The sequence below is a fragment of the Lampetra fluviatilis genome, chromosome 15 (assembly GCF_964198595.1).
Source record: "Lampetra fluviatilis chromosome 15, kcLamFluv1.1, whole genome shotgun sequence".
Taxonomy (NCBI): domain Eukaryota; kingdom Metazoa; phylum Chordata; class Hyperoartia; order Petromyzontiformes; family Petromyzontidae; genus Lampetra; species Lampetra fluviatilis.
Genome location: NC_136289.1, coordinates 10,507,488 through 10,533,219, shown reverse-complemented (window position 1 = coordinate 10,533,219; position 25,732 = coordinate 10,507,488). Strand labels below are relative to the sequence as shown.

Below are 25,732 nucleotides of genomic sequence, written 5' to 3'. Positions count from 1 at the left end.
GATGGCTTGGCGAGACTAAAGGTGCCATTGAGATTAATTGAACACAAAAATACCGTGCAAACAAGTTGTAAAAGTCAATACGGATATTAAAAACGAGACCAAAAATATAAAATTAGGAACTGTCAAAGTACAGGGAAGTTTATTTTAAATGTACACTGCATATTAACTGTTCGGCAAAAAATTGCAAAAAAAATACTATGTCAGAAGTGGGGTTCGAACCCACGCCTCCATTCGGAGACCAGATATCCCGCGTTGAGCACGGAAGGCTTCGTTCGCCTTGAGTCTGGCGCCTTAGACCGCTCGGCCATTCTGACTTAGAGACTCCAACTTTGCCGTGCGGCTTATAAGTGGTGGGCAGAACGCACGTGTTCACGTTCACAACGCGTCGTGTTAACATTAACATTCGCGTTCGTCAATAACACTGCCTTAAAAGTGTGTGGGGGGGCGGTGGTTATAACAGGCAACTTCTTGTACAATGGCCCTTCAGTAACACGTACATTGCTTTGTTAGTTCTGTAACACATACTCTATAACACGTGTTGACATCAACAATACAGTCCTATGCAACGTAATGTTTTTTGTAGCTGTACATCGGCATGTCAGTCACACAGATCGCGGCATTGTCGCCGCGACAAACTCAAGTCGTAGTTCTCTCTCACACGAAGACCCCCAGAGATCTGTCGCAAGTTATAAAAATAACAAATCGTGACAAACATCGCATCAAGTCACGCGATTATGCGTTTCGTTCGGCTATTATACAGATTTAAACTCCACCGTTTATTTTTTCGATTTAAAGCTTTCGTGACTGCAGGGATTCATCTTCTTGGTTCTTTCGGTAAAGTCACGTAGAATGGAAATAATAAATTAATAAAAATAAAACATAATACAATAATTCTCTCAATTCTCTTATTTTATTATGTTTTATTTTTATTAATTTATTATTTCCATCCCCCGTTTATGTCATTTTGTTTGAGGGTCGTGAAATGCTTTTTTTCTTTTTCTAGATTTACGTTTTGAAATGCGCGTAACTTGTTCAGGGAGGCAATTGAAGTGGATGAAATGTCAGGCCTCTTTGCCACCACGCCGTGCACAAATCCGTCCACAGGGGGCGGTGTTGGGGGGCCGCGACAGATTGACACTGTGTGGACCCCCCCCCCCCACAAAGCGCGGGCCCCCCCCCAAAAAAAAAATCGCGGGGCCCGGGGCAGTCTCCCCGATTCTCCGTGCGTGCTTAGGGACGTCTCCTAAGGACGCAAAAGGAAGCGACTTAATTCAAGATAAATCACTATAGAACATATATATAACACCGTATGAATAGCAATCAATGTGTTCGTTGTGTATTTGCACGTTTGAATATGTTCGCGTTCATCGTTATTAAAGGTAACTTAAATAGCTAAATTATACCGTGCAATGTGTATTCATTAAAATATGAATACAGTTGATATGTTTAAACGTAATATATGTTAATGCCCCGAACCATATTTTCCTCATAAACTTTGAGAGTTTATATTCGCGGATTGAATGTTCGCATAGGTAGGCGGGGAGCGGTGGTGCAGCGGTTAGCGCTACGCTGCACTACGAACCTGGAGAGCCGAGCTCGATTCCCGCTCACGGCCAACACCGGTGACGGATTAATTATCTGAACCGGTCCTGGGTCTCCCCTAGTTCGACTCAGCCTCAAAGGAGTACCTGATGAAGTGTGTCAACGTCGCCACTGGGGAGACAAAGGCGGCCGGGCGTGACACTGGCCACCCACCCCCTCTCGTATCGCGTCGATCTTCTCGCTAACAGCCCGAGTCTTTGGAGAGGCACGGACGCGTAGAAGTGAAGTCCAGCAATGCAGACACGACTCCGCTGCTCCTGAATGTGAAATTTGTGGTGGTGCTTTGCTGTGTATCTACATCAGCCGTGCGAAAGTAGAAAATGAAGAAATCGCAGCAAATGTGTCTTTTGTTGTTGTCGCTTCTGCTGAAGCTTCGACAACGCGAAAGCCCAGGCGGGTCTTGTTACCGCGAACAAAGAGGGCCGAGGGCATTCGCCAATCTCCTCGTTTCCTCTCGCGCGAGGCGTACGCGGATCGCGCTCAACGCTCCGTGAAATCCAATTTGGCCGATTTGGTAAATCGAATTTGGCCGATTTGGTCAATCGCATTTGGCCGATTTGGTAAATCGCATTTGGCCAATGTCACGCGCTGTTAGCGCGGCTTCGGCACGGCGCTGCGGTGGCGAATGGCCACGAGCTGGAGACGGTAATTGTTGAGTAAAGAAACTCACGGCAAGGGTTTCGGGGGATAAACAAAAAAACAAACCAAACAGACGATCAATTAGTTCACTGAATAACTACGAAGCTAAACATGTTTTTTTTTATTTTACCAGGTAAAGCTCACTGAGCTCTATACTGTTTAGCTCTTTTTCAGAAGCGACCTGGCCACAAATGATAGCTCAAGGAAGTGGCTTATCATCACGTGGAAATTTATAGCAGCCAAATACTCTAAGCGCATTTTTCTAAATGTGGAGAGAAAAACTGGAGGACCCGGAGAAAAATCCACGCAACCACGGGGAGAACATCTAAACTCCAAATATACAGCCGCCAGGGTTCGGATCGAAACCACGACCTCCTGTATACTAGGTGAGGCAGTTAACATCTCGCTACCGTGGCACCTCATGAGTTGCGGTGTGAGTTGCGGTGTGAGTTGCGGTGTGAGATGCGGCGCTTGGAGATGCTGGGGGCATCACAATTTAAGTCCCCAATAAATACAAACCCTGACAATCATACAACGCGGGGTGTTGAAGGAATAAACGAATGAAAGAAGGGAAGGCTTTCATCCAGCAGTGGATTGCCAAGAAGACCTGGTCGTGCTCGTGCATGAAGCCTCTGGCCGAGTCTGAGAACGCGGTGGCTTTTGTCTCTGCGTTAAAGCCGCCGCAGCTCCGCGCAGACTCGGGCTCCTCTGACCGCCCCGACACCGGAATGGAAATTGCCCCCCTCTCGGAGATTTATCGACCCTCCAAATCGCTTCCAGCTGCCTGGCTCAGTCGGAAGAGAACAGGGCGCTAGAGAGCTGAGCTGGCTCCAAGAGCCGGCGCACACACCACGACACATTCGCTGTCAGGCGTGGCTGAGCGAGGGAGCGAGGGTTGGGCAACGTCCCTATCGCTAAATCTTGATGAGATAATACATAAATACGCGTTGATAAATACATTGTTTACATTGCGGCCAGGGCTTAGTCAAGCCTGCAAGTTACGAGAAAAGCCCTTCAAATGAAAAATACACTTTCCCGATCGCTGCCAGTTTGGCTTTGAATAGATTACCTGCGTAAGACACTTCCACTAGATTACAATAGTTTATACGCTTAAATATAATCCCGTATTATTGTACTCCTATAATCCTATTAATATAACAAAAAAAATACTTAAACATTACGTGCATAAACTCGACAAAATAATTCCTTGAAAAGTGTTTGGGACTCGACTGAAATTGAGCGCTAATAATTACTATCAACATTCTCAATCCACCAATGTTTGAAGGCCTCTTCGCGTCACGCGACAGAGCAAGGGCGACGGTGGGAATGGTCACAGCTGGACTTGTTCCGATACGACTCGTCGCCGATGTTAGCCGCTACCCCAAGATCGAACTCAGGTCGACGGTTTAATAGCGCAGCGTACGAACCACTGCGCCACACCACTCCACCTCAATGTTGATGATGCAAAATAACAAACTCATGTGCCGATATCAGGAAGCCACTGGAGCTTATGCACTTTTAATTGTGGTTGAAATCTCATTCCTTTTGAACTGTTTTTGTTCTTCTGTTTAGTTTGTTGACCTTCCTCCATACCTCAGATGAGCGCGGTTGGGTACGTGCGGTGCGAAATTAGTTCAACATCCACACAGGGCTTGCTAACACGATGTGAGCCAAGCCTATATAGGACTCAGAATTGTGGTGACTAAATAAACGGAACAAAAAACGTAAAAGTGTGCTAAGGAAGCACGGAGAGACGGATGCTTGGAATGACATTGAGAGACAGAAAGTGGAGAACTCGCGAAGCAAAGAACACACAGGCGGGTTAATTGCATCATTCAAACGTGTAACATGCAGCACTGTATGTTGAACTTCTTTCGCACCGTACGTAGCCAACCATGCGGCGTAAGGACAACGAACTAAACGCAAGTGGCAGTTCTAGAGATGGGCTTGTCACAGGACACGTCGATTGGCAATGGTCAAGAATAAATACGGAATGAGAGCCAAGGAATGGAACGCGTCCGTTATGTACACAGTTCGGCTCCTTCCACCGTGGAGACGGAGCGAGGACATCAGCCTCGTGTTGAGATGCTCACGTGGATTCTAGTAGATCACAGGATGGCGCGAGTTTTGGCGTCAGCTTGGGGTGAGAGGCATTAATCCATCAGTGGATTGATCAAGACTGACGATGATGGCCACATCGCTGAGAGGAATGTCTCTGATGGTCGATTCCCGGTCACGGCTGTCATCAGTGGCGATTATCTGAATCGGTCGTGGGCCTCCTCTGGGTAGATTCAGCCTTAAACTTGTAGCCCTGTAAGTGGCACGTGCACACATCGGTACTGTACCGTAGTAGGGAGACAAAGGCGGCGGGGAGGGGGGGTGCATATGACCACTTGACCACCTTCGTTGTGCAACGTGCCAGCTATAAAAAAATAAATAGGTGCTCGCTAACAGCACAGGGTAGTCCGGTTTTTCACCCCACATTTAGCAACGTGGGTTTGGAGTGCTTGGCTGCTATACATTCCCACACGATAAGCCACTTCGCTGAGCTATCATTTGTGGCCAAGTCGCTTCTGAAAGAAGAGCGATACAGCTCAGTGGGCCTGACCTGGTAAAATAATTTTAAAAAACAATAGTTTAGCTTTAGTACTTGCCCCAACAGCTTGCGTGGATCTATGCATTCCGTGTGCACGGTCTACTTATTGTGCACCGCTCGCGTGAGATCGTCGCAGCTGAGCGTGAAGACATTTATTTACGAGCTTGGGACGAACCCTCGACGTTTCGTTTAAAGGCTTTGATGCGAGCCCGCTTTGGGCGAGTTGCAAGGCAGTGGGTTTTTTTTTGTTTTGCTCTCTGTGTGCGAGGTCACGAGAAGGATCTTGCGCGCGCCTGGCGCGTCTTACGCAGCGGTAACCCGCAGCCTCTTCTTAGGTTCGAGAGAACTCAAATAAAACACGCGCATCTTACGAGTAAACGAGAAGTGAATTCAACTGTTTTTGTTACTTTCTTTTTTACCGAGGCATTCGTTGCCATGCCACGCGTACTCATTTGTCCACCCCCCCCCCGCCCCCCGTCTGTGCTGTAACTCAATTAATGCCAGCGTGAGTATATATATGTTTAGGATAGGTAGGAATAAAGACAACGGTTTTGTTTTGCCATCCCGAATGCATGTACTGTATTTACAAATTAAACATAAATGTAACCACGTTCGTCAAAAAAAAACATTGCTTATAAAAGAGGAAAAGTTTATAATATAAAATAACGTAATGTAAGCTGAAGCAAGATAAAGATTGCAACATAGAATACGACAACATGATGATGATGATGCAGGCAGTGATGAGAAGGAAACTGGCCCTGGACACGTATGCAGGATGGACAACAACAAAAAGCTGTTCGGTAATAGTGGAAGAAAGCGGAAAGAAAGGAAGACCTCACGGAGAACGGCTCCAAGACGACAGATGAAAGTGGAAACACAAGAAGACATGTGCAGAGGACACCTACGGGGCTATCTGCCCCCCCCCCCCCCCCCATGGATCGCGATGATGATGTTGTTGTTGTTGTATCGCTGGTGAGCAGACGTGTGTATTTTTATTGTTGTTGTTATTGGCGGTACACGCGGCGCGCACAATCAACCACTCGTTCACTGGGTCTTGAACCGATCGCGCGTAATTATTAGGAGCCGAAGCGCTGGCAAATTGCGCACCGGTGTACACACACACATAATCTTCAAGTTTAAGTTCATTTATTAGGTATAGCCCTGTGAGACATCTCCTTTACCAGATGCCAAATATAGTAATAGGTTTTTACCCTTTCAACTGGTACAAGAAAAGCTGTCTCGGGTGTGGACCAATCAACTTCGAGGACAGGGCATATCATTATCAGAGTTGTTTCTTTTTGTTTGCATTTTGACTGCTTGTGTTGTGGTTATTGCAAACATGATGCCTTGTATAAAGGTGTCCGTTTTTGTACCAGTTGAAAGGGTAAACCCCTATTACTAAGGTATAGCCCTGTGAGCCATTCGGCTCTTGAATCGGGTGCAACCGCAACAAACAAAAACATGAACAAGAAAACATCTTAAAGTGACTATGTGACTACATCACGTGTGGATGTCATCCGTAGACAGCGCGTGGAGGGGATCGGGAGTAGCCCACGCGGCACCGACTCTCCTGTGTGGGCACGTTATACTGGTAGGAACGAAGTGGACCAGACCACCAATAGATTATATCGTCCGTCCGTCCGTCCGTGTATCAACATCGCCCCCTACTGCAAACACTTGGCAGGACCCTACAAGAACCTTTTGACTCAGTGGGGCTTTCCTGGCTTAACAAGTGTAATAATACATTATGTTTATATTCGTTGGTTATTCGTTCCTACCAGCCCACCCCGCAGGGTCCTGTTAGGGCAGCGTCTTCACATCGTGTACGCTACAGATTGTTCTGTCAATCCACTGCTGGATGAGGGCGGCTTCCATACCCCCCCCCCTCCACCACCCCCACCCCCTCCCTGTGCACATACTGCGGGGATATATTTGACATCTGTGAAAAAGAGCTTTACAGCTTATCGGATTCCTCCGGTATAAATACAGATTCTGATGCTTCACGCTGAGGATCGGAGGAGAAGCATCGTGGTGTACAGTGCGACAATGGATGTTGATTTGAAGCTTTCGTGACTGCAGGAATCCATACTTTCGGTAAAGTCACGTAGGTAGAAAATAAAATATAAATTTTTATCGAAAAAAAAGAGAATTTTTTTTATAGAAGATGAAATATTTTTTTTATCGATGATAAATATTTTTATTTTATTTTATACCTCCGTGACTTTCCCGAAATAACTGAACAGAATGGATGTTGCTTGACTACCATCCGCTGGTCACCACGTAACTGTCTACAACAACCGGTCATGCATTATTAAATTATGTATTTATTCAGGATACGTATTTTGTTCCTTTGTCAAGATGTCTGCAGCGAATTCACGAGGAGTTGTGTTTGTTACACAAGCTGGAAGGAGCAAAACCAGAGAAAACCCACGCCTTGCGCGAGGGGACAACCCTCAATCCCCGTACAGATGGAAACAGACGGGGATTTGTCCACTTCATTACTGTCTCCGTCAAGACGACTCTAGCGTTGGCATATTTACGTGCACTGAAGAAGGCCCGTTGCTGGAAACGTCACCTGTTATATATATTTCGTTGTTGATGTTCATTGACAAGGGTGCTGTGTGCTATATTTAAAGAGACGTGGGTGACGTCACGCATTGGCCTGCCACTGATAAACCACATGGCTGGGCGGGAGTTCCCAATGTCAGGATGGCCGAGCGGTCTAAGGCGCCAGACTCAAGGCAAGTGAAGCCTTCCGTGCTCAACGCGGGCAATCTGGTCTCCGAATGGAGGCGTGGGTTCGAACCCCACTTCTGACAAGCCTTTTTATAGTAATAGGTTTTTACCCTGTCAACTGGTACAAAAACTGACACCTTTATACAATTCTAGATTTGAAGCTTTCGTGACTGCAAGGAATCATCTTCTTAGGTTTTTTCGGTAAAGTCACGTAGAAAGTAAAATAAAATAAAAACAAAATTCACGACGTTTCGGAGGCAACACAAGTCTCCGTCATCAGGTGGGACCGTCACAGCCAGATTAGCTGTATCAAGTGAGGCAATGATTCAAGATGTAATCCCTTAAAAGCGAGTTGAGGGGGGAGGGAGAGGGAGGGGGGAGCTTATCAGACTATGGTAGCCAATGAAAGGAACGTATCGGGAGGGAGGGGGGGCGAGGCCAAAAGGGTGGGCGATGGACGTGGAAGCGCTTGTGCGCAAGCGGCCAATTACTGCACACGCCAATACAATGGAGCGATTGTGCGTAAGCGGCCAGCCACTGCACCCGCCAACACAATGGGCAGAGAGGAGGAGGGGAGGTCTAATATACATGATAGACAAAAGAACGAAAATGATGATGGGTACAAACTTAGGGGGAGCTCATCAGACTATGGTAGCCAATGAATGGAACGTATCGGGAGGGGGGGGGGGGGCGAGGCCAAAAGGGTGGGCGACGGACGTGGAAGCGCTTGTGCGCAAGCGGCCAATTACTGCACACGCCAACACAATGGAGAGAGAGGGGGAGGGTCTGATACACATGATAGACAAAATAACGAAAATGCCCATGTTTATACCAATGCTGGCTGAACAATGAAGAGAGTACTGTTAAAATAACTGGGGATGTTAACACTCGGTAAAGTACAGTAAAATAGTGCCTGTCAGATAAGATGGTCCAAAAAATTTGTGATTAAGTCTTTTTTGCGTGGTTGATAACATCTTTCCAATGATTACTAAGTTTGTACCCATCATCACGGTTGAAATTATATCTGTGTTTGTATATTTGTATGGCTTCGTGTACAAACCTTTGATGGTAGCCGGGAGGTTTGCAGAGAACCTTGGTCTCGGAAAAGACAATTTCATGAGAGCCCACCGAGTTGTAGCAATGATCGGCCACGCAGAAGAATCAGTTCTGCCGTGTTTCAGATCTGACTTGTGCTCGCGGACACGATCAGAAACATGACGTTTCGTTTCTCCAATGTAGCAATCACCACAAATGCAACTCAATTTGTAGACTCCAGGATACTGTAAGTCAGGAACGACATCCTTCACAGATGGAATCAGATCACGGATTTTATGCACTGTACTGAATCGGACTTGGATCTTATGTTTGTTTAGAATTTTGGAGATCTTTTTGGTCACGCCAGCTATGTATGGTAACGTGATGGTTTTGGTCGGAGTTTCATGTGGCTGTTTCTGTGTGGTGGGATAGACAGCTTGGCGGATAGTACGGTCAGAGTATCCGTTCATCCTGAGGGCCCGATGTACATGTCTTAATTCACCGGTCAGGTGGTGTTTGTCAGAAATGCCATGTGCTCTGTGGTATAGCGTTTTGATGAGAGAGTTCTTTTGAGATGGGTGGTGGTGGGAATCCGGTTTCAAGTAGGAGTCTGTGTGGGTGGCTTTTCTGTAGACAGAATGTCCCAAGGAACCGTCAGGACTCCTCTCAAACAGAATATCCAAGAATGGTAGTTTACCGTCTTTCTCCACTTCCATGGTGAATCTGATGGATGGGTGTCTAGAATTGATGTGGTCCAAGAAGTGGTTCAATGCTGGGAGGCCATGTGGCCAGATGACGAAAGTGTCATCCACATATCTCTTCCACAGGGAAGGACGCAGGGTGGATGTCTGGATGGCGTCTGATTCAAACTTTTCCATGAATATGTTGGCTATAACTGGTGACAAAGGGGAGCCCATAGGGGTACCCTCATTCTGTTTGTAGAAGGTGCCATTCCAGGTAAAATAGGTGTTGGTGAGGCAATGCCTAACCAGCGCAGGTGCATCAGAATTCAATCCATGTTGGACTAAGTCCTCAATTATTGTTAGGGTGTCCGGTACTGGGACTTTGGTAAACAAAGATACTACATCAAAGCTGACGAGGATGTCATCAGGAGATAGTACCATGTCCTTAACCATAGAGACTAATTGGGTTGAGTTGAGTACTGCTGAAGAGGTCTTGCCTGTGAAAGGGAGCAGAGTATCTGATAGAAAACGGGCTAGTTTGTACGTAGGAGAGTTTATCGTCGACACAATGGGTCGTAGCGGGGTGCCTTCCTTATGGATTTTGGGAAGACCATAGAGTCTGGGAGGTCTTGCCGCCGATGGTTTTAGAGAGGGACGTTTGCTTTATACAAGGCATCATGTTTGCAATAACCACAACACAAGCAGTCAAAATGCAAACAAAAAGAAAAAACTCTGTAAATGATAATGAAGCTGTCTCGTGTGTGGACCAATCAACTTCAAGGACAGTGCATATCATTATAAGAGTATTTTCTTTTTCTTTACATTTTGACTGCTTGTGTTGTGGTTATTGCAAACATGATGCCTTGTATAAAGGTGTCAGTTTTTTGTACCAGTTGAAAGGGTAAAAACCTATTACTATATTTTGCCACTGGTAAAGGAGATGTCTCATAGTGTAAATACTTTTTATTTTATAACATTTAGTCTCGCCAAGCCTTCGCCATCTCTCACGGCCTTCCTTCGAGCTCGTGGACTCGTGTTGTGATGAAAAATTATTCATATATTTTGCATGAAATTTATAAAAGTGGTTGTCAGAAGTGGGGTTCGATCCCACGCCTCCATTCAGAGACCAGATGTCCCGCGTTGAGCACGGAAGGCTTCCTCGCCTTGAATCTGGCGCCTTAGACCGCTCGGCCATCCTGACCACGAACACCAACCTGGGCATTTGTTGATTAGAGGTCGGACAAACCGCGCGTCACCCTTCAATCTATTTGCGAGTCCCCGTAAAGTTTTACCAGCCCTGGGGTTTGGTTGTAACTGAGCTTGACTAGCCCTGAGTGTATGGTTAAAACCGTTCAGTGCTACGTCTGTCTGCTGTACTTATTCACAAATGGCCAGAATATTGTAGTGTACCCACTAATGAACAAATGCCCAGGTTGGTGGTCGTGGTCAGGATGGCCGAGCGGTCTAAGGCGCCAGACTCAAGGCGAGTGAAGCCTTCCGTGCCCAACGCGGGAATCTGGTCTCCGAATGGAGGCGTGGGTTCGAACCCCACTTCTGACAAGACTTTTTGTTTTAGAACATTTAGTCTCGCCAAGCCTTCGCCATCTCTCACGGCCTGCCTTCGAGCTCCTGGACTTGTGTTGTGATTTCGTCGCTCCGTCTCCGTGGAGGTCATCCCCGGGGCTTGAGACTCAAGCGACGTGATGGCTGTTTGTTAATTCGCCGACGTGTGCGTGGTCACGATGTCCGAGCAGTCTCGGGAGCCAGACTCAAGGCGAGGAAGCCTTCCGTGCTCAACGCGGGGACTTCTGATCTCCGACTGGAGGCGTGGATTCAAACCCAGCTCCATGACATCAGTTTTTATACATTTCACGCAAAATAAGTTGAATTATTTTCAGCCGTTGTTTATTCGAATAAGGTTTACCGTTGCTGGCAATTAAACAGTTGTGTTCAGATGTTAAAACACCAATCTGAAACCTTTTGCAAGAAACATGTCTGTTTTCACCACATTTCCTTGTGGTGAACATGCAAACAAAAAAAACATGCTCTGGTCGTATTTGTATTGTCTTTGAAATTGATTGTTCCACACCAGAGACAGCCATTGCCAATCAACTGCTGGTTGGCTTGACCTGTTAATAAAGTAATGTAAAAGTGAATTAAGATGATTATGTTAAATGTGACTTTCATTCCATTTGTACCTTTGCACTAAAATACTTGTGAAAAATACATATACACCAGCAGTTGAAGATGATGATTGCTGTTAAACAATGAAAAAAAAGGATATATTTTGAGTGAAATTTATAAAATTGCATGTCAGAAGTGGGGTTCGAACCCACGCCTCCATTCGGAGACCAGATTGCCCGCGTTGAGCACGGAAGGCTTCCTCGCCTTGAGTCTGGCGCCTTAGACCGCTCGGCCATCCTGACCACGGCCACCATCCTGGGCACTTGCTGATTAGAGGTCGGACAAACTGCGCGTCACCCTTCAATGTATTTGCGAGTCTCCGTAGAGTTTTACCAGCCCTGGGGTTTGGTTGTAACTGAGCTTGACTAGCCCTGAGTCTATGGTTATAACCGTTCAGTGCTACGTCTGTCTGCTGTACTGATTCACAAATGGCCAGAATATTGTAGTGTACCTACTAATGAACAAATGCCCAGGATGGTACTCGTGGTCAGGATGGCCTAGCGGTCTAAGGCGCCAGACTCAAGGCGAGTGAAGCCTTCCGTGCTCAACGCGGGCAATCTGGTCTCCGAATAACATTTAGCCAAGCCTTCGCCATCTCTCACGGCCTCCCTTCGAGCTCCTGGACTCGTGTTGTGATTTCGTCGCTCCGTCTCCGTGGAGGTCATCCCCGGGGCTTGAGACTCAAGCGACGTGATGGCTGTTTCTTAATTTGCCGACGTGTGCGTGGTCACGATGTCCGAGCAGTCTCGGGAGCCAGACTCAAGGCGAGGAAGCCTTCCGTGCTCAACGCGGGGACTTCTGATCTCCGACTGGAGGCGTGGATTCAAACCCAGCTCCATGACATAAGTTTTTATACATTTCACGCAAAATAAGTTGAATTATTTTCAGCCGTTGTTTATTCGAATAGGGTTTACCGTTGCTGGCAATAAAACAGTTGTGTTCAGATGTTAAAACACCAATCTGAAACCTTTTGCAAGAAACATGTCTGTTTTCACCACATTTCCTTGTGGTGAACATGCAAACAAAAAAAACATGCTCTGGTCGTATGTGTATTGTCTTTGAAACTGATTGTTCCACACCAGAGACAGCCATTGCCAATCAACTGCTGGTTGGCTTGACCTGTTTAGAAAGTAATGTAAAAGTGAATTAAGATGATTGTGTTAAATGTGAGTTTCATTCCAGTTGCACCTTTGCACTAAAATACTTGTGAAAAATACATATACACCAGCAGTTGAAGATAATGATTGCTGTTATATGTATTTCGTTTTTGATGTTCATTGACAAGGGTGCTGTGTGCTATATTTAGAGAGATGTGGATGAACTCACGCTTTGGCCTACCACTGATAAACGAAATCGCTCGGGTTGGATTCCCATGTCAGGATGGCCGAGCTGTCTAAGGCGCCAGACTCAAGGCGAGTGTAAGCCTTCCGTGCTCAACGCGGGCAATCTGGTCTCCGAATGGAGGCGTGGGTTCGAACCCCACTTCTGACAAGCCTTTTTATAGTAATAGGTTTTTACCCTGTCAACTGGTACAAAAACTGACACCTTTATACAAGGCATCATGTTTGCAATAACCACAACACAAGCAGTCAAAATGCAAACAAAAAGAAAAAACTCTGTAAATGATAATGAAGCTTTCTCGTGTGTGGACCAATCAACTTCAAGGACAGTGCATATCATTATAAGAGTATTTTCTTTTTCTTTGCATTTTGACTGCTTGTGTTGTGGTTATTGCAAACATGATGCCTTGTATAAAGGTGTCAGTTTTTTGTACCAGTTGAAAGGGTAAAAACCTATTACTATATTTTGCCACTGGTAAAGGAGATGTCTCATAGTGTAAATACTTTTTATTTTATAACATTTAGTCTCGCCAAGCCTTCGCCATCTCTCACGGCCTTCCTTCGAGCTCGTGGACTCGTGTTGTGATGAAAAATAATTCATATATTTTGCATGAAATTTATAAAAGTGGTTGTCAGAAGTGGGGTTCGATCCCACGCCTCCATTCGGAGACCAGATGTCCCGCGTTGAGCACGGAAGGCTTCCTCGCCTTGAGTCTGGCGCCTTAGACCGCTCGGCCATCCTGACCACGCACACCAACCTGGGCATTTGTTGATTAGAGGTCGGACAAACCGCGCGTCACCCTTCAATCTATTTGCGAGTCCCCGTAGAGTTTTACCAGCCCTGGGGTTTGGTTGTAACTGAGCTTGACTAGCCCTGAGTTTATGGTTATAACCGTTCAGTGCTACGTCTGTCTGCTGTACTGATTCACAAATGGCCAGAATATTGTAGTGTATCTACTAATGAACAAATGCCCAGGATGGTACTCGTGGTCAGGATGGCCGAGCGGTCTAAGGCGCCAGACTCAAGGCGAGGAAGCCTTCCGTGCTCAACGCGGGGACTTCTGATCTCCGACTGGAGGCGTGGATTCAAACCCAGCTCCATGACATCAGTTTTTATACATTTCACGCAAAATAAGTTGAATTATTTTCAGCCGTTGTTTATTCGAATAGGGTTTACCGTTGCTGGCAATTAAACAGTTGTGTTCAGATGTTAAAACACCAATCTGAAACCTTTTGCAAGAAACATGTCTGTTTTCACCACATTTCCTTGTGGTGAACATGCAAACAAAAAAAACATGCTCTGGTCGTATATGTATTGTCTTTGAAATTGATTGTTCCACACCAGAGACAGCCATTGCCAATCAACTGCTGGTTGGCTTGACCTGTTAATAAAGTAATGTAAAAGTGAATTAAGATGATTATGTTAAATGTGACTTTCATTCCATTTGTACCTTTGCACTAAAATACTTGTGAAAAATACATATACACCAGCAGTTGAAGATGATGATTGCTGTTAAACAATGAAAAAAAAAAGATATTTTGAGTGAAATTTATAAAATTGCATGTCAGAAGTGGGGTTCGAACCCTCGCCTCCATTCGGAGACCAGATGTCCCGCGTTGAGCACGGAAGGCTTCCTCGTCTTGAGTCTGGCGCCTTAGACCGCTCGGCCATCCTGACCACGGCCACCAACCTGGGCATTTGTTGATTAGAGGTCGGACAAACTGCGCGTCACCCTTCAATCTATTTGCGAGTCCCCGTAGAGTTTTACCAGCCATGGGGTTTGGTTGTAACTGAGCTTGACTAGCCCTGAGTTTATGGTTATAACCGTTCAGTGCTACGTCTGTCTGCTGTACTGATTCACAAATGGCCAGAATATTGTAGTGTACCTACTAATGAACAAATGCCCAGGATGGTGCTCGTGGTCAGGATGGCCGAGCGGTCTAAGGCGCCAGACTCAAGGCGAGTGAAGCCTTCCGTGCTCAACGCGGGCAATCTGGTCTCCGAATGGAGGCGTGGGTTCGAACCCCACTTCTGACAAGACTTTTTGTTTTATAACATTTAGTCTCGCCAAGCCTTCGCCATCTCTCACGGCCTCCCTTCGAGCTCCTGGACTCGTGTTGTGATTTCGTCGCTCCGTCTCCGTGGAGGTCATCCCCGGGGCTTGAGACTCAAGCGACGTGATGGCTGTTTGTTAATTCGCCGACGTGTGCGTGGTCACGATGTCCGAGCAGTCTCGGGAGCCAGACTCAAGGCGAGGAAGCCTTCCGTGCTCAACGCGGGGACTTCTGATCTCCGACTGGAGGCGTGAAATGTATAAAAACATCAGTTTTTATACATTTCACGCAAAATAAGTTGAATTATTTTCAGCCGTTGTTTATTCGAATAGGGTTTACCGTTGCTGGCAATTAAACAGTTGTGTTCAGATGTTAAAACACCAATCTGAAACCTTTTGCAAGAAACATGTCTGTTTTCACCACATTTCCTTGTGGTGAACATGCAAACAAAAAAAACATGCTCTGGTCGTATTTGTATTGTCTTTGAAATTGATTGTTCCACACCAGAGACAGCCATTGCCAATCAACTGCTGGTTGGCTTGACCTGTTAATAAAGTAATGTAAAAGTGAATTAAGATGATTATGTTAAATGTGACTTTCATTCCATTTGTACCTTTGCACTAAAATACTTGTGAAAAATACATATACACCAGCAGTTGAAGATGATGATTGCTGTTAAACAATGAAAAAAAAAAGGATATATTTTGAGTGAAATTCATAAAATTGCATGTCAGAAGTGGGGTTCGAACCCAGGCCTCCATTCGGAGACCAGATGTCCCGCGTTGAGCACGGAAGGCTTCCTCGCCTTGAGTCTGGCGCCTTAGACCGCTCGGCCATCCTGACCACGGCCACCAACCTGGGCATTTGCTGATTAGAGGTCGGACAAACTGCGCGTCACCCTTCAATGTATTTGCGAGTCTCCGTAGAGTTTTACCAGCCCTGGGGTTTGGTTGTAACTGAGCTTGACTAGCCCTGAGTTATAACCGTTCAGTGCTACGTCTGCTTGCTGTACTGATTCACAAATGGCCAGAATATTGTAGTGTACCTACTAATGAACAAATGCCCAGGATGGTGCTCGTGGTCAGGATGGCCGAGCGGTCTAAGGCGCCAGACTCAAGGCGAGTGAAGTCTTCCGTGCTCAACGCGGGCAATCTGGTCTCCGAATGGAGGCGTGGGTTCGAACCCCACTTCTGACAAGACGTTTTGTTTTATAACATTTAGTCTCGCCAAGCCTTCGCCATCTCTCACGGCCTCCCTTCGAGCTCCTGGACTCGTGTTGTGATTTCGTCGCTCCGTCTCCGTGGAGGTCATCCCCGGGGCTTGAGATTCAAGCGACGTGATGGCTGTTTGTTAATTCGCCGACGTGTGCGTGGTCACGATGTCCGAGCAGTCTCGGGAGCCAGACTCAAGGCGAGGAAGCCTTCCGTGCTCAACGCGGGGACTTCTGATCTCCGACTGGAGGCGTGGATTCAAACCCAGCTCCATGACATCAGTTTTAATACATTTCACGCAAAATAAGTTGAATTATTTTCAGCCGTTGTTTATTCGAATAGGGTTTACCGTTGCTGGCAATTAAACAGTTGTGTTCAGATGTTAAAACACCAATCTGAAACCTTTTGCAAGAAACATGTCTGTTTTCACCACATTTCCTTGTGGTGAACATGCAAACAAAAAAAACATGCTCTGGTCGTATATGTATTGTCTTTGAAATTGATTGTTCCACACCAGAGACAGCCATTGCCAATCAACTGCTGGTTGGCTTGACCTGTTAATAAAGTAATGTAAAAGTGAATTAAGATGATTATGTTAAATGTGACTTTCATTCCATTTGTACCTTTGCACTAAAATACTTGTGAAAAATACATATACACCAGCAGTTGAAGATGATGATTGCTGTTAAACAATGAAAAAAAAAAAGATATTTTGAGTGAAATTTATAAAATTGCATGTCAGAAGTGGGGTTCGAACCCACGCCTCCATTCGGAGACCAGATGTCCCGCGTTGAGCACGGAAGGCTTCCTCGCCTTGAGTCTGGCGCCTTAGACCGCTCGGCCATCCTGACCACGGCCACCAACCTGGGCATTTGTTGATTAGAGGTCGGACAAACTGCGCGTCACCCTTCAATCTATTTGCGAGTCCCCGTAGAGTTTTACCAGCCATGGGGTTTGGTTGTAACTGAGCTTGACTAGCCCTGAGTTTATGGTTATAACCCTTCAGTGCTACGTCTGTCTGCTGTACTGATTCACAAATGGCCAGAATATTGTAGTGTACCTACTAATGAACAAATGCCCAGGATGGTGCTCGTGGTCAGGATGGCCGAGCGGTCTAAGGCGCCAGACTCAAGGCGAGGAAGCCTTCCGTGCTCAACGCGGGGACTTCTGATCTCCGACTGGAGGCGTGGATTCAAACCCAGCTCCATGACATCAGTTTTTATACATTTCACGCAAAATAAGTTGAATTATTTTCAGCCGTTGTTTATTCGAATAGGGTTTACCGTTGCTGGCAATTAAACAGTTGTGTTCAGATGTTAAAACACCAATCTGAAACCTTTTGCAAGAAACATGTCTGTTTTCACCACATTTCCTTGTGGTGAACATGCAAACAAAAAAAACATGCTCTGGTCGTATATGTATTGTCTTTGAAATTGATTGTTCCACACCAGAGACAGCCATTGCCAATCAACTGCTGGTTGGCTTGACCTGTTAATAAAGTAATGTAAAAGTGAATTAAGATGATTATGTTAAATGTGACTTTCATTCCATTTGTACCTTTGCACTAAAATACTTGTGAAAAATACATATACACCAGCAGTTGAAGATGATGATTGCTGTTAAACAATGAAAAAAAAAAGATATTTTGAGTGAAATTTATAAAATTGCATGTCAGAAGTGGGGTTCGAACCCTCGCCTCCATTCGGAGACCAGATGTCCCGCGTTGAGCACGGAAGGCTTCCTCGTCTTGAGTCTGGCGCCTTAGACCGCTCGGCCATCCTGACCACGGCCACCAACCTGGGCATTTGTTGATTAGAGGTCGGACAAACTGCGCGTCACCCTTCAATCTATTTGCGAGTCCCCGTAGAGTTTTACCAGCCATGGGGTTTGGTTGTAACTGAGCTTGACTAGCCCTGAGTTTATGGTTATAACCGTTCAGTGCTACGTCTGTCTGCTGTACTGATTCACAAATGGCCAGAATATTGTAGTGTACCTACTAATGAACAAATGCCCAGGATGGTGCTCGTGGTCAGGATGGCCGAGCGGTCTAAGGCGCCAGACTCAAGGCGAGTGAAGCCTTCCGTGCTCAACGCGGGCAATCTGGTCTCCGAATGGAGGCGTGGGTTCGAACCCCACTTCTGACAAGACTTTTTGTTTTATAACATTTAGTCTCGCCAAGCCTTCGCCATCTCTCACGGCCTCCCTTCGAGCTCCTGGACTCGTGTTGTGATTTCGTCGCTCCGTCTCCGTGGAGGTCATCCCCGGGGCTTGAGACTCAAGCGACGTGATGGCTGTTTGTTAATTCGCCGACGTGTGCGTGGTCACGATGTCCGAGCAGTCTCGGGAGCCAGACTCAAGGCGAGGAAGCCTTCCGTGCTCAACGCGGGGACTTCTGATCTCCGACTGGAGGCGTGAAATGTATAAAAACATCAGTTTTTATACATTTCACGCAAAATAAGTTGAATTATTTTCAGCCGTTGTTTATTCGAATAGGGTTTACCGTTGCTGGCAATTAAACAGTTGTGTTCAGATGTTAAAACACCAATCTGAAACCTTTTGCAAGAAACATGTCTGTTTTCACCACATTTCCTTGTGGTGAACATGCAAACAAAAAAAACATGCTCTGGTCGTATTTGTATTGTCTTTGAAATTGATTGTTCCACACCAGAGACAGCCATTGCCAATCAACTGCTGGTTGGCTTGACCTGTTAATAAAGTAATGTAAAAGTGAATTAAGATGATTATGTTAAATGTGACTTTCATTCCATTTGTACCTTTGCACTAAAATACTTGTGAAAAATACATATACACCAGCAGTTGAAGATGATGATTGCTGTTAAACAATGAAAAAAAAAAGGATATATTTTGAGTGAAATTCATAAAATTGCATGTCAGAAGTGGGGTTCGAACCCAGGCCTCCATTCGGAGACCAGATGTCCCGCGTTGAGCACGGAAGGCTTCCTCGCCTTGAGTCTGGCGCCTTAGACCGCTCGGCCATCCTGACCACGGCCACCAACCTGGGCATTTGCTGATTAGAGGTCGGACAAACTGCGCGTCACCCTTCAATGTATTTGCGAGTCTCCGTAGAGTTTTACCAGCCCTGGGGTTTGGTTGTAACTGAGCTTGACTAGCCCTGAGTTATAACCGTTCAGTGCTACGTCTGCTTGCTGTACTGATTCACAAATGGCCAGAATATTGTAGTGTACCTACTAATGAACAAATGCCCAGGATGGTGCTCGTGGTCAGGATGGCCGAGCGGTCTAAGGCGCCAGACTCAAGGCGAGTGAAGTCTTCCGTGCTCAACGCGGGCAATCTGGTCTCCGAATGGAGGCGTGGGTTCGAACCCCACTTCTGACAAGACGTTTTGTTTTATAACATTTAGTCTCGCCAAGCCTTCGCCATCTCTCACGGCCTCCCTTCGAGCTCCTGGACTCGTGTTGTGATTTCGTCGCTCCGTCTCCGTGGAGGTCATCCCCGGGGCTTGAGATTCAAGCGACGTGATGGCTGTTTGTTAATTCGCCGACGTGTGCGTGGTCACGATGTCCGAGCAGTCTCGGGAGCCAGACTCAAGGCGAGGAAGCCTTCCGTGCTCAACGCGGGGACTTCTGATCTCCGACTGGAGGCGTGGATTCAAACCCAGCTCCATGACATCAGTTTTAATACATTTCACGCAAAATAAGTTGAATTATTTTCAGCCGTTGTTTATTCGAATAGGGTTTACCGTTGCTGGCAATTAAACAGTTGTGTTCAGATGTTAAAACACCAATCTGAAACCTTTTGCAAGAAACATGTCTGTTTTCACCACATTTCCTTGTGGTGAACATGCAAACAAAAAAAACATGCTCTGGTCGTATATGTATTGTCTTTGAAATTGATTGTTCCACACCAGAGACAGCCATTGCCAATCAACTGCTGGTTGGCTTGACCTGTTAATAAAGTAATGTAAAAGTGAATTAAGATGATTATGTTAAATGTGACTTTCATTCCATTTGTACCTTTGCACTAAAATACTTGTGAAAAATACATATACACCAGCAGTTGAAGATGATGATTGCTGTTAAACAATGAAAAAAAAAAAAGATATTTTGAGTGAAATTTATAAAATTGCATGTCAGAAGTGGGGTTCGAACCCACGCCTCCATTCGGAGACCAGATGTCCCGCGTTGAGCACGGAAGGCTTCCTCGCCTTGAGTCTGGCGCCTTAGACCGCTCGGCCATACTGACCACGGCCACCAACCTGGGCATTTGTTGATTAGAGGTCGGACAAACTGCGCGTCACCCTTCAATCTATTTGCGAGTCCCCGTAGAGTTTTACCAGCCATGGGGTTTGGTTGTAACTGAGCTTGACTAGCCCTGAGTTTATGGTTATAACCGTTCAGTGCTACGTCTGTCTGCTGTACTGATTCACAAATGGCCAGAATATTGTAGTGTACCTACTAATGAACAAATGCCCAGGATGGTGCTCGTGGTCAGGATGGCCGAGCGGTCTAAGGCGCCAGACTCAAGGCGAGTGAAGCCTTCCGTGCTCAACGCGGGCAATCTGGTCTCCGAATGGAGGCGTGGGTGCGAACCCCACTTCTGACAAGACTTTTTGTTTTATAACATTTAGTCTCGCCAAGCCTTCGCCATCTCTCACGGCCTCCCTTCGAGCTCCTGGACTCGTGTTGTGATTTCGTCGCTCCGTCTCCGTGGAGGTCATCCCCGGGGCTTGAGACTCAAGCGACGTGATGGCTGTTTGTTAATTCGCCGACGTGTGCGTGGTCACGATGTCCGAGCAGTCTCGGGAGCCAGACTCAAGGCGAGGAAGCCTTCCGTGCTCAACGCGGGGACTTCTGATCTCCGACTGGAGGCGTGAAATGTATAAAAACATCAGTTTTTATACATTTCACGCAAAATAAGTTGAATTATTTTCAGCCGTTGTTTATTCGAATAGGGTTTACCGTTGCTGGCAATTAAACAGTTGTGTTCAGATGTTAAAACACCAATCTGAAACCTTTTGCAAGAAACATGTCTGTTTTCACCACATTTCCTTGTGGTGAACATGCAAACAAAAAAAACATGCTCTGGTCGTATTTGTATTGTCTTTGAAATTGATTGTTCCACACCAGAGACAGCCATTGCCAATCAACTGCTGGTTGGCTTGACCTGTTAATAAAGTAATGTAAAAGTGAATTAAGATGATTATGTTAAATGTGACTTTCATTCCATTTGTACCTTTGCACTAAAATACTTGTGAAAAATACATATACACCAGCAGTTGAAGATGATGATTGCTGTTAAACAATGAAAAAAAAAAGATATTTTGAGTGAAATTTATAAAATTGCATGTCAGAAGTGGGGTTCGAACCCACGCCTCCTTTTGGAGACCAGATGTCCCGCGTTGAGCACGGAAGGCTTCCTCGCCTTGAGTCTGGCGTCTTAGACCGCTCGGCCATCCTGACCACGGCCACCAACCTGGGCATTTGTTGATTAGAGGTCGGACAAACTGCGCGTCACCCTTCAATCTATTTGCGAGTCCCCGTAGAGTTTTACCAGCCATGGGGTTTGGTTGTAACTGAGCTTGACTAGCCCTGAGTTTATGGTTATAACCGTTCAGTGCTACGTCTGTCTGCTGTACTGATTCACAAATGGCCAGAATATTGTAGTGTACCTACTAATGAACAAATGCCCAGGATGGTGCTCGTGGTCAGGATGGCCGAGCGGTCCAAGGCGCCAGACTCAAGGCGAGTGAAGCCTTCCGTGCTCAACGCGGGCAATCTGGTCTCCGTATGGAGGCGTGGGTTCGAACCCCACTTCTGACAAGACTTTTTGTTTTATAACATTTAGTCTCGCCAAGCCTTCGCCATCTCTCACGGCCTCCCTTCGAGCTCCTGGACTCGTGTTGTGATTTCGTCGCTCCGTCTCCGTGGAGGTCATCCCCGGGGCTTGAGACTCAAGCGACGTGATGGCTGTTTGTTAATTCGCCGACGTGTGCGTGGTCACGATGTCCGAGCAGTCTCGGGAGCCAGACTCAAGGCGAGGAAGCCTTCCGTGCTCAACGCGGGGACTTCTGATCTCCGACTGGAGGCGTGAAATGTATAAAAACATCAGTTTTTATACATTTCACGCAAAATAAGTTGAATTATTTTCAGCCGTTGTTTATTCGAATAGGGTTTACCGTTGCTGGCAATTAAACAGTTGTGTTCAGATGTTAAAACACCAATCTGAAACCTTTTGCAAGAAACATGTCTGTTTTCACCACATTTCCTTGTGGTGAACATGCAAACAAAAAAAACATGCTCTGGTCGTATTTGTATTGTCTTTGAAATTGATTGTTCCACACCAGAGACAGCCATTGCCAATCAACTGCTGGTTGGCTTGACCTGTTAATAAAGTAATGTAAAAGTGAATTAAGATGATTATGTTAAATGTGACTTTCATTCCATTTGTACCTTTGCACTAAAATACTTGTGAAAAATACATATACACCAGCAGTTGAAGATGATGATTGCTGTTAAACAATGAAAAAAAAAAGGATATATTTTGAGTGAAATTCATAAAATTGCATGTCAGAAGTGGGGTTCGAACCCACGCCTCCATTCGGAGACCAGATGTCCCGCGTTGAGCACGGAAGGCTTCCTCGCCTTGAGTCTGGCGCCTTAGACCGCTCGGCCATCCTGACCACGGCCACCAACCTGGGCATTTGCTGATTAGAGGTCGGACAAACTGCGCGTCACCCTTCAATGTATTTGCGAGTCTCCGTAGAGTTTTACCAGCCCTGGGGTTTGGTTGTAACTGAGCTTGACTAGCCCTGAGTCTATGGTTATAACCGTTCAGTGCTACGTCTGCCTGCTGTACTGATTCACAAATGGCCAGAATATTGTAGTGTACCTACTAATGAACAAATGCCCAGGATGGTGCTCGTGGTCAGGATGGCCGAGCGGTCTAAGGCGCCAGACTCAAGGCGAGGAAGCCTTCCGTGCTCAACGCGGGACATCTGGTCTCCGAATGGAGGCGTGGGTTCGAACCCCACTTCTGACAAGACTTTTATTTTATAACATTTAGTCTCGCCAAGCCTTCGCCATCTCTCACGGCCTCCCGTCGATCTCCTGGACTCGTGTTGTGATTTCGTCGCTCCGTGTCCGTGGAGTCATCCCCGGGGCTTGAGACTCAAGCGACGTGATGGCTGTTTGTGAATTAGCCTAGGTGTGCGTAGTCAGGATGTCCGAGCAGTCTCGGGAGCCAGATTCAAGGCGAAGAAGCCTTCCGTGCTCAACGCGGGGACTTCTGCTCTCCGACTGGAGGCGTGGATTCAAACCCAGCTCCATGACATCAGTTTTTATACATTTCACGCAAAATAAGTTTAATTATTTTCAGCCGTTGTCTTTTCGAATAAGGTTTACCGTTGCTGGCAATAAAACAGTTGTGTTCAGATGTTATAACATCAATCTGAAACCTTTTGCAAGGAATCATGTCTGCATTTACTTGTGGTGAACATGCAACAAAAAAAACATGCTCTGGTCGTATTTGTATTGTATTTGAAACTGATTGTTCCACACCAGATACAGCCATTGCCAATCAACTGCTGGTTGGCTCAACCTGTTTATAAAGTAATGTAAAAGTGAATTAAGATGATTGTGTTAAATATGAGTTTCATTCCAGTTGTACCTTTGCACTAAAATACTTATACAAAATAAATATACACCAGCAGTTGAAGATGATGATTGTTGTTGTTAACCACTGAAAAAGAATTCATATATTTTGCATAAAATGTATAAAATTGGTTGTCAGAAGTGGGGCTCGAACCCACGCCTCCATTCGGAGACCAGATTGCCCGCGTTGAGCACGGAAGGCTTCTCTCGCCTTGAGTCTGGCGCCTTAGACCGCTCGGCCATCCTGACCACGGCCACCAACCTGGGCATTTGTTCATTAGTGGGTACACAACGATATTCTGGCCATTTGTGAATGAGTACAGCAGACAGACATAGAACTAAACGGTTATAACCATAAACACAGGCATACTCAAACTCAGGTGTTCGCAAACTCACCTCGAAATTAAAGGGCAATGCACGGGTTTCCCCACCCCGAATAAAGTCTGCATCACATTTGGCACAGACATAGTAACGAAGTTTATATTAAACTATTGTAATCCATTGGAGTTATGTCAATGGAATATTGAATACACTTTTAGTGTATTCATCCCACACAGACGGAAACTTTCTTTGAGTTCTCCAGTTTCCTCCCACGTAAAGCTAAACACTCATGAATGATATTGTCCAAACACTTCAACGTTGCAAAATCTTTCTGGAAAAGCGTTACAAAACTCGCTATCGAGGCTATTCACAAGTAAATAAAGGAAAAAGCGCAGACCTGCAATTGCCCAGATCACTGCTGGCAGAAGGTCTTCCACTAGAGGGATCTCTATAGAACTTCTTCTTGGTTCTTTCGGAATAGTCACGTAGAAGGGAAATAATAAAATAATAAAAATAAAACATAATAAAATAATGTTATATTTTTTTTTATTTCCCTTCTACGTGACTTTACCGAAAGAACCAAGAAGATGAATCCCTGCAGTCACGAACGCTTTAAATCGAAATCTCTATAGAGCTCTCTGTAAAGGGTATTTGGCCTACTCTTTCACGCTGGTCAGACGTCGTGGAAGAGACGTGGGAGTACCCAGACGAGTAAATAAGTGACACCATTATTCCATGAATTGCACTCACTCAAAAGTGGCCAGGAAGTGACAAATGGATGTGGCGCGCAGGAAAAGTTAAAGATTGGCGTCAAAGATACAAGCGAAATCATCCCGAGGCGACGGCGGTGGTGGCGTCAGCCACTCCAACACCCCCCCCTCCACCCCTTTCCACCGTAACAACAACCACCCGTGACAACCACCCACTACCCCCCACAGCCCTCCATCGCCACAAACCACCACCCCCCTCCCTGCCCTGTGTGTGTGTGCGCACCACAGGCCATTAGCGGTAGACGAGTCAGCGAGCCAGGCTGTCGGGTGATTTAGGGGGTTTAAGATGCAGCAGTTAAGGAGGCATTAGGACAATTTACGAGCTTGAAAATGTCAATTTTGTTTCAGCTATTGGGCGTTCCAACCCTGGACATTAAACAACTCATAAGTCACAGTGCGGGGTGCGTGTCATGCGCACAGTTTTAAGTTTAAGCCGCCCCTCGTCCAACCGAAAAAAAAATCCCAATAATGATAGTACAGTCGTAGTAATAATAATTATACTCTGTAAGTGTTTTCGGCTTGTACAGCATGTTGTTCGGCATGATGTCCAACGTTTCCCTCCAAGTTCTGGGAGCTTATTCAGTGCATTCAGTTCAACTGAGGAGACACTCCTGTGCACGTGGGGCGGCCGTTTCTCAGTTCCTGAAGAAGCTCTCTTGGCGCAGGGTGAACCGTCGGACGCCGAACAACAAGGTCTTATATGTTTTGGCCATGAGGGTTGGTTTGACCATACTTGACCACGTTGGTCAGTGCAGTGAAGGTCATGATCCACCCTAAATCGCATCCCCACAAACCGTGGCAGATGCGGATACCCAAATGGACAAATGGAAAATTTAAAAAACTCTCTGCTGTGCGACTGTGGTCACCCAGAACGGACCGTACAACGTGTAACGACGCAATGGCCGATCGACAAATATGAAGAAGACATC

At 46.0% G+C, this 25,732-nt stretch overlaps 23 non-coding genes across 23 annotated transcripts; 10 read left to right on the top strand and 13 right to left on the bottom strand.

Moving 5' to 3' along the window:
* Positions 1–198: 198 nt before the first annotated feature.
* On the bottom strand, positions 199–314 carry TRNAL-CAA (transfer RNA leucine (anticodon CAA)). The gene is made up of 2 exons: positions 277–314; positions 199–244 (listed from the first exon to the last, which is right to left on the bottom strand). It is a non-coding gene; the product is annotated as a tRNA-Leu (tRNA).
* Positions 315–7,540: 7,226 nt separating this feature from the next.
* On the top strand, positions 7,541–7,656 carry TRNAL-CAA (transfer RNA leucine (anticodon CAA)). Its single transcript has 2 exons — positions 7,541–7,578; positions 7,611–7,656. It is a non-coding gene; the product is annotated as a tRNA-Leu (tRNA).
* Positions 7,657–10,377: 2,721 nt separating this feature from the next.
* On the bottom strand, positions 10,378–10,492 carry TRNAL-CAA (transfer RNA leucine (anticodon CAA)). The gene is made up of 2 exons: positions 10,455–10,492; positions 10,378–10,423 (listed from the first exon to the last, which is right to left on the bottom strand). It is a non-coding gene; the product is annotated as a tRNA-Leu (tRNA).
* Positions 10,493–10,736: 244 nt separating this feature from the next.
* Positions 10,737–10,851, top strand: TRNAL-CAA (transfer RNA leucine (anticodon CAA)). The gene is made up of 2 exons: positions 10,737–10,774; positions 10,806–10,851. It is a non-coding gene; the product is annotated as a tRNA-Leu (tRNA).
* A 751-nt stretch (positions 10,852–11,602) lies between these two features.
* On the bottom strand, positions 11,603–11,717 carry TRNAL-CAA (transfer RNA leucine (anticodon CAA)). Its single transcript has 2 exons — positions 11,680–11,717; positions 11,603–11,648 (listed from the first exon to the last, which is right to left on the bottom strand). It is a non-coding gene; the product is annotated as a tRNA-Leu (tRNA).
* Positions 11,718–12,849: 1,132 nt separating this feature from the next.
* Positions 12,850–12,966, top strand: TRNAL-CAA (transfer RNA leucine (anticodon CAA)). The gene is made up of 2 exons: positions 12,850–12,887; positions 12,921–12,966. It is a non-coding gene; the product is annotated as a tRNA-Leu (tRNA).
* Positions 12,967–13,445: 479 nt separating this feature from the next.
* Positions 13,446–13,560, bottom strand: TRNAL-CAA (transfer RNA leucine (anticodon CAA)). Its single transcript has 2 exons — positions 13,523–13,560; positions 13,446–13,491 (listed from the first exon to the last, which is right to left on the bottom strand). It is a non-coding gene; the product is annotated as a tRNA-Leu (tRNA).
* An 818-nt stretch (positions 13,561–14,378) lies between these two features.
* Positions 14,379–14,493, bottom strand: TRNAL-CAA (transfer RNA leucine (anticodon CAA)). The gene is made up of 2 exons: positions 14,456–14,493; positions 14,379–14,424 (listed from the first exon to the last, which is right to left on the bottom strand). It is a non-coding gene; the product is annotated as a tRNA-Leu (tRNA).
* Positions 14,494–14,737: 244 nt separating this feature from the next.
* Positions 14,738–14,853, top strand: TRNAL-CAA (transfer RNA leucine (anticodon CAA)). The gene is made up of 2 exons: positions 14,738–14,775; positions 14,808–14,853. It is a non-coding gene; the product is annotated as a tRNA-Leu (tRNA).
* Positions 14,854–15,598: 745 nt separating this feature from the next.
* Positions 15,599–15,713, bottom strand: TRNAL-CAA (transfer RNA leucine (anticodon CAA)). The gene is made up of 2 exons: positions 15,676–15,713; positions 15,599–15,644 (listed from the first exon to the last, which is right to left on the bottom strand). It is a non-coding gene; the product is annotated as a tRNA-Leu (tRNA).
* A 237-nt stretch (positions 15,714–15,950) lies between these two features.
* On the top strand, positions 15,951–16,066 carry TRNAL-CAA (transfer RNA leucine (anticodon CAA)). Its single transcript has 2 exons — positions 15,951–15,988; positions 16,021–16,066. It is a non-coding gene; the product is annotated as a tRNA-Leu (tRNA).
* A 751-nt stretch (positions 16,067–16,817) lies between these two features.
* Positions 16,818–16,932, bottom strand: TRNAL-CAA (transfer RNA leucine (anticodon CAA)). Its single transcript has 2 exons — positions 16,895–16,932; positions 16,818–16,863 (listed from the first exon to the last, which is right to left on the bottom strand). It is a non-coding gene; the product is annotated as a tRNA-Leu (tRNA).
* An 818-nt stretch (positions 16,933–17,750) lies between these two features.
* TRNAL-CAA (transfer RNA leucine (anticodon CAA)) lies at positions 17,751–17,865 on the bottom strand. The gene is made up of 2 exons: positions 17,828–17,865; positions 17,751–17,796 (listed from the first exon to the last, which is right to left on the bottom strand). It is a non-coding gene; the product is annotated as a tRNA-Leu (tRNA).
* Positions 17,866–18,109: 244 nt separating this feature from the next.
* TRNAL-CAA (transfer RNA leucine (anticodon CAA)) lies at positions 18,110–18,225 on the top strand. Its single transcript has 2 exons — positions 18,110–18,147; positions 18,180–18,225. It is a non-coding gene; the product is annotated as a tRNA-Leu (tRNA).
* Positions 18,226–18,970: 745 nt separating this feature from the next.
* On the bottom strand, positions 18,971–19,085 carry TRNAL-CAA (transfer RNA leucine (anticodon CAA)). Its single transcript has 2 exons — positions 19,048–19,085; positions 18,971–19,016 (listed from the first exon to the last, which is right to left on the bottom strand). It is a non-coding gene; the product is annotated as a tRNA-Leu (tRNA).
* Positions 19,086–19,322: 237 nt separating this feature from the next.
* Positions 19,323–19,438, top strand: TRNAL-CAA (transfer RNA leucine (anticodon CAA)). Its single transcript has 2 exons — positions 19,323–19,360; positions 19,393–19,438. It is a non-coding gene; the product is annotated as a tRNA-Leu (tRNA).
* Positions 19,439–20,190: 752 nt separating this feature from the next.
* Positions 20,191–20,305, bottom strand: TRNAL-CAA (transfer RNA leucine (anticodon CAA)). The gene is made up of 2 exons: positions 20,268–20,305; positions 20,191–20,236 (listed from the first exon to the last, which is right to left on the bottom strand). It is a non-coding gene; the product is annotated as a tRNA-Leu (tRNA).
* Positions 20,306–20,549: 244 nt separating this feature from the next.
* TRNAL-CAA (transfer RNA leucine (anticodon CAA)) lies at positions 20,550–20,665 on the top strand. Its single transcript has 2 exons — positions 20,550–20,587; positions 20,620–20,665. It is a non-coding gene; the product is annotated as a tRNA-Leu (tRNA).
* A 742-nt stretch (positions 20,666–21,407) lies between these two features.
* TRNAL-CAA (transfer RNA leucine (anticodon CAA)) lies at positions 21,408–21,522 on the bottom strand. The gene is made up of 2 exons: positions 21,485–21,522; positions 21,408–21,453 (listed from the first exon to the last, which is right to left on the bottom strand). It is a non-coding gene; the product is annotated as a tRNA-Leu (tRNA).
* Positions 21,523–21,766: 244 nt separating this feature from the next.
* Positions 21,767–21,882, top strand: TRNAL-CAA (transfer RNA leucine (anticodon CAA)). Its single transcript has 2 exons — positions 21,767–21,804; positions 21,837–21,882. It is a non-coding gene; the product is annotated as a tRNA-Leu (tRNA).
* Positions 21,883–22,627: 745 nt separating this feature from the next.
* TRNAL-CAA (transfer RNA leucine (anticodon CAA)) lies at positions 22,628–22,742 on the bottom strand. Its single transcript has 2 exons — positions 22,705–22,742; positions 22,628–22,673 (listed from the first exon to the last, which is right to left on the bottom strand). It is a non-coding gene; the product is annotated as a tRNA-Leu (tRNA).
* A 244-nt stretch (positions 22,743–22,986) lies between these two features.
* Positions 22,987–23,101, top strand: TRNAL-CAA (transfer RNA leucine (anticodon CAA)). The gene is made up of 2 exons: positions 22,987–23,024; positions 23,056–23,101. It is a non-coding gene; the product is annotated as a tRNA-Leu (tRNA).
* Positions 23,102–23,845: 744 nt separating this feature from the next.
* On the bottom strand, positions 23,846–23,961 carry TRNAL-CAA (transfer RNA leucine (anticodon CAA)). Its single transcript has 2 exons — positions 23,924–23,961; positions 23,846–23,891 (listed from the first exon to the last, which is right to left on the bottom strand). It is a non-coding gene; the product is annotated as a tRNA-Leu (tRNA).
* Positions 23,962–25,732: the final 1,771 nt, after the last annotated feature.